At 46.7% G+C, this 7,206-nt stretch overlaps 1 long non-coding RNA gene across 1 annotated transcript; it reads left to right on the top strand.

Annotated features, from left to right (window-relative positions):
* Positions 1 to 9: 9 nt before the first annotated feature.
* On the top strand, positions 10 to 2,306 carry LOC139440908 (uncharacterized). The gene is made up of 2 exons (XR_011651195.1): positions 10 to 651; positions 2,084 to 2,306. It is a non-coding gene; the product is annotated as an uncharacterized lncRNA (long non-coding RNA).
* The last annotated feature ends 4,900 nt before the right edge of the window (positions 2,307 to 7,206 follow it).

Here is a 7,206-nt window from a genome sequence, read left to right as displayed (position 1 = left end):
GCCCCGGAAACTGTTCCGGCTGCGAAGGGCCCGAGGCTGCGCGGTCCCGGGGCCGGCCAGGCCGACCCTCGGGCCCGGGAAGCAAAGAGGACCGCTTTTACGGGACAGCCTCGGCCCAGCAAAGCTTCGAGGCTCTAGGATATCTTTCCCGGGCGCAAAAGCAGCGGGCACAGGGACGCCCCCCTGCCCGCTGAGACCCCCAGGCAGTCCAGGGTGTCAGAGGGGGGCCTGCAAGCCCTGCGGGGCGGAGTGAGCCTCAGCCGCAGGGGCTGGAGAACGGCCGGTCTCTCCCGGCGGCGCAGGCTTGGAGTCGAGTCTGGGACTGCCCGAGTGTCCCTTCCTGGGAAGCGCGTCCAGTCGGAAGGCCGGGGTTAGTGTTCGGACTTTGGGGACTAACCTGCCACCACGCGCCTCCCGGCCGACATTCCCTGCCAGGTTTCTAACAGTTTCTGGGAGCTGCCTGCGCCGTGTGGCCTCCTTGCTTGCCTCCCGCTGGGGACTGGCCGCCGAAGTCCAGCCTGCTGCCCTTGGAGTTGGCGAAAGAACCGGCCCAGTAGCCTCCTCCGCCTAAAACTCTAGAGGGTGGGGATGGCGGCCCCTAAGCTCGGGGGAGCGCTGACCAGTCTTTCCAGTGTCGTTCCTCCTCCACAGGTAATTTAGGAGGACTCTTGAGATGGCACAGTGTACTCAGTTAAAATATTTTTCGGTTAGTGGATACAGTAAAGGATACAGGGCTCATCACAACCACTACGGATTGGCTGATGACCTTGGCCAAAACTTCCCTTTTCTGGGCCTCTGGTTCTTGGCTCAAATGAGGAGATTTTAATTTTTATCTAGATTCCAAATTCTGCTCCCATTGTTTGTTTCATAAACATTTTTTAAAGGTGGTCTATTTGTGGAGATGTTTTAATTAACAGCATTTTTATGTTATTTTTCTCCTATGATTCTTGATGCTAGAATTTAAGACAGGAAGGAGCCCCTTTAAGTCTCAAGTGACAAGTGGTGCCCAGTCCCAACCAGAACCAGAGGGACAGAACTAGATGACCTTTCATTCACCCAGGTCCTTCCAGGCTGTCTTATGAAGATGCTGTCACATTAGTGAAATCGCAATTCTTTCTAGTGGGTGTTCTGCTGGCCAGAGAACAACCTGGAGATACCGGCGGTCTGACTGTGAGGCACTACGGATCTGATTGCTAAAAGCTGACTCATCAGCTATTTGGGGATCAATTTAGGTTTAATAATCTAGGTCTGGTATCTAAAGGGAGTGCCCACTCTAGCTGAATCCTCATGGGCTTTCTCTTCTTCAAAATTGTTCTTGGGGGCCTTGGTAGGGGGAATGTATAGTAATACTACAGTCTGACAGGCTTTCTCTGTTTAATGCAGAAACACCGAGTGCACTCGGTGTAGGCAGAACTTGAGAGTTAACTGTCTAGTACAGTAGCCACTAGCCACATGCGGCAATTAAGCACTTGAAATGTGGCTGGTTTGAATTGAGTTACTCTGTTAAGTGTAAAATATACATGGATTTCAAAGGCTGAGTACAAAAAGAAAATCTCAGTGTTTTTATATTAAGGTTGAAATATTTTGGATACATTGCATTAAAATAATTTCACTTCTTTTTTTTTTTTACTTCATAAATGTGGCCATTAGGAAATGTAGTATTTATATTAGGCATCACTGGTAGAATGGCACTGCCACTGAGACAGGCCAGTAAGCCAGGACAAGTGGAACAGGGCAGCTGAGACAGCTGAACAAACTTGCCACACAATTTACAGCTAGATACAGGTCTCCTCCCTTGAGACAGCATTCAGGCCTCAGTTGTATTTCAGCTCCAGGCCCAGAAAAGCAGCAAAACCAGGTGGGCAACACCAGGACCAGCTGCAATGACTACGGACCCCCTGTGCTGGCACTGACCAATCAGTGGAGGCCATAACCCTGAAAGGGCACACCTGGAAAACTGATGAATATTCTGTTGAAAGCATCCCCTGAAACCTCCCCTAAGATTCCTGCCTGCAGGAGAGAAATGGAAACCCAGCACATGCTCTCCCTGTGCCATTCCCTTTCCCCTCTTCTTCCACGACAGGCGTGCATCTCCTAGATTCTAAGAGTGCCCGTGAAACCCAGGGAGTAATGGGCGGCAGCAGCTCATCCCAGGCGAAGCCCCTGAACCTGTCTCCAAGGCCCTCTTTTCTTTGACTTCCCAGTGGGCTCTAGCAGCTCAGCCTGGGCTCTCCAGTTGCTTCTTCTGTGCCGAGCGCTTCCTTGTTTTACTGTCCCCAGCTTTAATAAATGTACCCTCCTAGTCATTTCTACTTGTGTTGTGAAGTCTTTTCTACATGAAGTCAAGAAACCTGCACACTACCGGCTGGCCCTAGGCAGATCTGCTCAGTGCCAGGTTCCCTGTCCGGTAACACCATGAGCAAGTGGAGTGTGACCATAAGATGGGTGCCTGTCTGGAGACTGAATGAAGAAGCCCAGTAAGGAGAGGGGTGACGGGCAGGTACTTGCACAGCTAGAGCCAAGGGCTTGGGAGATGCAATTTTAGGTGATGCAGTAGGACTGGAGGGGTCAGTCCCTCTTGTTTTGCCCTGCTCATATCTAGAAAACTCTTCCCTTAGGTCAGGGATTATCTAAGCTAGAAAGCCTTCCCTGATTTCAGTGCCCTCCCTTCTGTATTTGTGCAGATCTCTTTCCTAATTTAGCCAATTATAGTTAAATTATTGTTTTCATATCTGCCTCTACATCCCCAATTTCCACCAGAATATTTTGAGCTCTGAGGGCAGGGACCTGTCTATTATCCTTGTACCTGGGGACTGGGATATAGTAAAAACCAATAAATGTTTATGGAGACCTGTTTCTTGAATCCCTACTTGATTCCTTTCTGACCATGACAGGGAGAAACCGGGGTGCCCAAAGAAGTCCACAGGGGCTCTGGGGCACCACAACAGGCAGGAGAGGGGAGATTTCTGGCCTAGGTTCTTCCTAGCTCCTTATGTCGCATCGGAGTTGTTCTATTTACAGGCAAGACAGGCCTTTGTCGGTGTCCACTCTTTCCCCTCCCTTTTCCTTGTTTTCCTGTGACTAGGTTTCCCTACTTCATTCCTTTTAAGGAGTGGCACAGGTCCAGCGAGGCCCTCTCACTTCTTCGTGAGGTCTGAAAAATTCCCTGGTGGGGGATGGTCAGGAGAGTAAAAAGAGCCTTCTCTAAATTTAATTGTGAAAGTCAGACTAAGAGGCAGAGTGACACTTTATGTATCTGGGGCCAAGGTTTGCTAGCTCTGACCGCCTTTCCCCTCCAGTGAGCAAATAGCTCTCTGCATGCCCCTTTGTTTTCTCTGCCCGATCCTTGCTGATCTACCCAGCACTTTCCCGGGCACACCAGGGCAGGAGAACAGATGGAGCGGCGTATGGTATCAGTAATCGTTGTGCCCTTGGACGGTGCCTCTAGCAGTTATGGCAGGACACACACACACACACACACACACACACACAGTTCTTACTGGTATTTCTGAGCATGTTTGGGAACATCCTCTCTGATGAGCTCTCTCCTTTACCGTGTGCATCACCAGGATGCTCCCTTCTACGTGTCCCCTTTAGTTAGACTTCTGTCCTCTGCTCCCTGTAAAGCTGCAGACACATGCCCTGCCATCACTTGCTAGTGCCCACCATGACAATGTATGAGGTCAGAATGTTATCTTGCTGTTCCTAGAGATTTTGGTGTCCCTATTGCTGACAAGTTACTGCAGTCCCCAAACCAACAAAGCAACGCAAATTTAGTACCAAAGCAGAGAGAACTTTTAAAGTTTCTGTCAGAGGAGTGCCAAATCAGTATTACTGATTTCCCGGTGTCTTAAGGAAATACTTAAGAAAAACAGTCCATCCTTTTGGAGCCCCATGACTTTCAAATAAATGATATACTACATTACTTTTATTCATTTTTATTCTTATGAATATAGAACAGTAAAGAAATGAAATAGTATTTCACAGCAAACCCTGCCCTCTCACAGTCAATTGCTACTCCCCAGAGACTTCTTTCTTATCTTTTAGCCATCTTTTCTGGGATTAACCCTTTCAGAACTAAGATTCTAGCGGGGAAGACAGGCAGTAAGGTACACGGCGTTTGGACCTCGTGCTACGGTGGCAATATAGAAGGCAGAGCGGAATAGCTGCATGTAGATGCTGGCTAGAGGGCAGATGTGGGGGGAGTGGTGAATGTTCTGGTGATTTCATGGATGAAGTAGGAAGCAAGGTCACCATCTGAGGGTGGGAATGTGGAAGGAGGTGTTAGAGACGGACATTGGCTCCGTCTTTTCAGGATGCTTCTCAGCCCCTCAAACATAGGCTCCCGACTGGCCCACCCTCTGGCCCACACAGAAAGATCTGAATCCCGGTGGTGGAGTCAGCTTAGGCTGAGGTTGGGATTTCCACCCCCATATTTCCTTCCTTTAATTGTCACTTTTCAATTCCTGCCCTTCCCCTCACCCCTTACCTGCTCATACTGAGCCTTAACCATTTCTGAAATTCCACTCTCCATGGGACATAACACAGCTGGAAACTCTCCTCTCTGGCTGCCCTTCTTCAGACCTTTGAACAGGCCCTCTTCACACACCCAAGAGGTCTAACTGGTCCTTATGAAACCTGTTCGTTTTAATGTTCCCCAGCTGATTCATATGCACCACCAAGAAACTTACGGATTCAGACATGCAGGGGACAGTTTATGCAGAACTTCCAAGACAGAGTAATTGCTTCCTCAGCACCAAATTCTCATGTCCTTACCCATTCTACAAATAAGTAAGATAAGAACCACCAGATCGGCTCCTTCCCAAAGAATAAGGTCATCAGGCATATCCAGGAGTCCAGCATTTCATAACGAAATCCTAAGATATCCCACGTTAGTTTGCCGAATGATGAAAGCGAAGTTAAATTCCTGTTATCCAGGATCACAGTACGGAACATTACATTCCCCACTCCCTCTACCCTCCAAGTGTCTCCTCTGGCAAACACAAGTATCTCTACTAGATCAACCACACTACCTCTTCCCAACCTGTTTCTCCTGCTCACGGCAACCGACAGTTTGAGTATGTCAACACTGGAGTGTGTGAGTTCCCTGGAGAATTAGGCTTTCTGTATTGAGTATGAATTGGGAGGCTACCCTGGCTCCAGGAAAAGCAATGCCAAGATTGAATCCCCCTCCTTGGTTTTGGTGGCTGGGATGCGCTGGTTAGGGGCATACGTCCAGCAAAGTAAGTAAAGATGTTGGAAGGAAAGGACAAGTCACCAAGCTGCTAGAACCTTTGAGCAAGTGAGTACCTATAAGCAGGTAAAAACCCAGGCTTTCCTCCATTCTGGGCAGGCATCTGAGAGCCCCAGACTTCCAGAACATACCACAACCCTTGAATTGAAAAGGTCTTTGAGAAACTAGTTGTCACAATGCCTATATGCTTGACACCTTGTGAGAAACAGGTACCAGGAAGTCATCAGCCAGATAAGTGAGCATAAAATAGGACAGTAGCAAAGTATAGCTGAGGATCCACTGACAATGGAAGAAAGTAGCAATGGCTCACACAGGAGTCCAAGCTGTAACACGCAGACTAGTTTGTCTCAGCTTCCTGATTTCTTGAGAACAGTAGCCTGCAACCCTTCAAAGCTGGGTAAAAAGCTCATATTAATGAGTCTATATTAGTAGTGATGGCAGTGAGTCAACGAGAAACTGTATTTGATTCACGATGCCATTTAATACAATTTAGGCATTAGAAATGACTTTGTAGGTCTCCTCATCCAACCTTCTACCCAATGTAGAAATCTATTTCAAAATCAGCATTCCACCTTTCATTTTCAGTGAGAGAATTTAGAAGACAGTCCATTTGATTGTGCTAAATACTTGTATCTTTATACTACTCTGAGCTTTAGCTTTTCCTTCTGCAAAATGGTGGACAATACTACCGTCTTTGTGGGGGTTAATACAGTCCCTGGTTTATAACAAATGCTTCCCTCCAACTGCGCCATCATGTGCCTCTCTACAACCTCCACCTATCAGACCCGCCTGCCCTCTTGTGCTAGGAAAGCACTTTCCACCTGACAGCAGGACAGCTCTGAGAACAATCATGTTGCCATTGTCCTTTTCTGGATGCTCTACATATCACATACACGTCCCTGGCTCACAAATGACATCTTCTCCACACACAGTCCTTATACTGCCACGCAGAGACTGATCAACGAAAACTCTGACGTCTTCTTCACGTGAATCTTTCTTAGTCAAGTTCCCTCTCACTGTGTAAGTGCATAAATTTTTAAAAATGAAAGTTGGAATGTATTTTTTAACTCCATTAAAACTTAATATTGTTGGTATCATTCTAGTAAGATGATTATGAATCTTGATTCTGTCCCTCGTTGCTTAAGAGTCAGGTTGGGTCTTTTTATATTTTCCATATAAATGGACACAAATAAGACAGAAGACCTTTTGACGTGGAATGATAGTCATCTGAGTAGCAATAGAACCATAATTCTAGACTGTGATAACCACTGACATAAAGGTTATTTCTTGTTGACTATTTATTCATACTATTTAAATATTTAAAATATAACATGAAGTTTTTATCATCTGGGGAACGCATTTATTTGGAATGTCACTTAGATAATGGCTTTATATATTTAGGTTCATTAAACCCTCCCCTTCCCCAAACCTCTTCTATTTGTTTAAACTAAACAAATATTTCCTTTTCTAGAAGTGTTCTCATACTGATGAGCCACCATGAGTTTGTTCTGGCCCTGGCTGCTGAGGGTCAGCACATTGAGTGCTGGCCTGTGAGCCAAAGGGCCACCGGTTTGATTCCCAGTCAGGGCACATGCCTGGACTGTGGGCCAGGTCCCCAGACGGAGATGTGCCAGAGGCAACCAGTTAATGTTTCTCTCTCCCTCTTTTTCTCCCTCCCTTCTTCTCTCCCTAAAAATAAATAAAAATAAAATCTTTAAAAAAAAAAGCTTTGAGGGAATACTATATGCCAACCACTTTACATGGATTATCTCACTTGGCATTGTAAAGTAAGTACTATTATCAGTTGTTTTATAGATTACGAAACCAAGGTCAGAGAGGTTCATTCATTTGCCCGAGGACGTACAGCCAGTAAGAGGGAGAGCTGAAGGCCAGCAGCAATAGAGGAAATGAGGACGACAAAGCCTTATGTTCAGAACATCCTATGAGACAAA

Source organism: Desmodus rotundus, chromosome 5 (genome assembly GCF_022682495.2).
Source record: "Desmodus rotundus isolate HL8 chromosome 5, HLdesRot8A.1, whole genome shotgun sequence".
NCBI lineage: Eukaryota > Metazoa > Chordata > Mammalia > Chiroptera > Phyllostomidae > Desmodus > Desmodus rotundus.
Note: the sequence above shows the minus strand (reverse complement) of the source record. Positions and strands in the feature narration are given on the sequence as shown.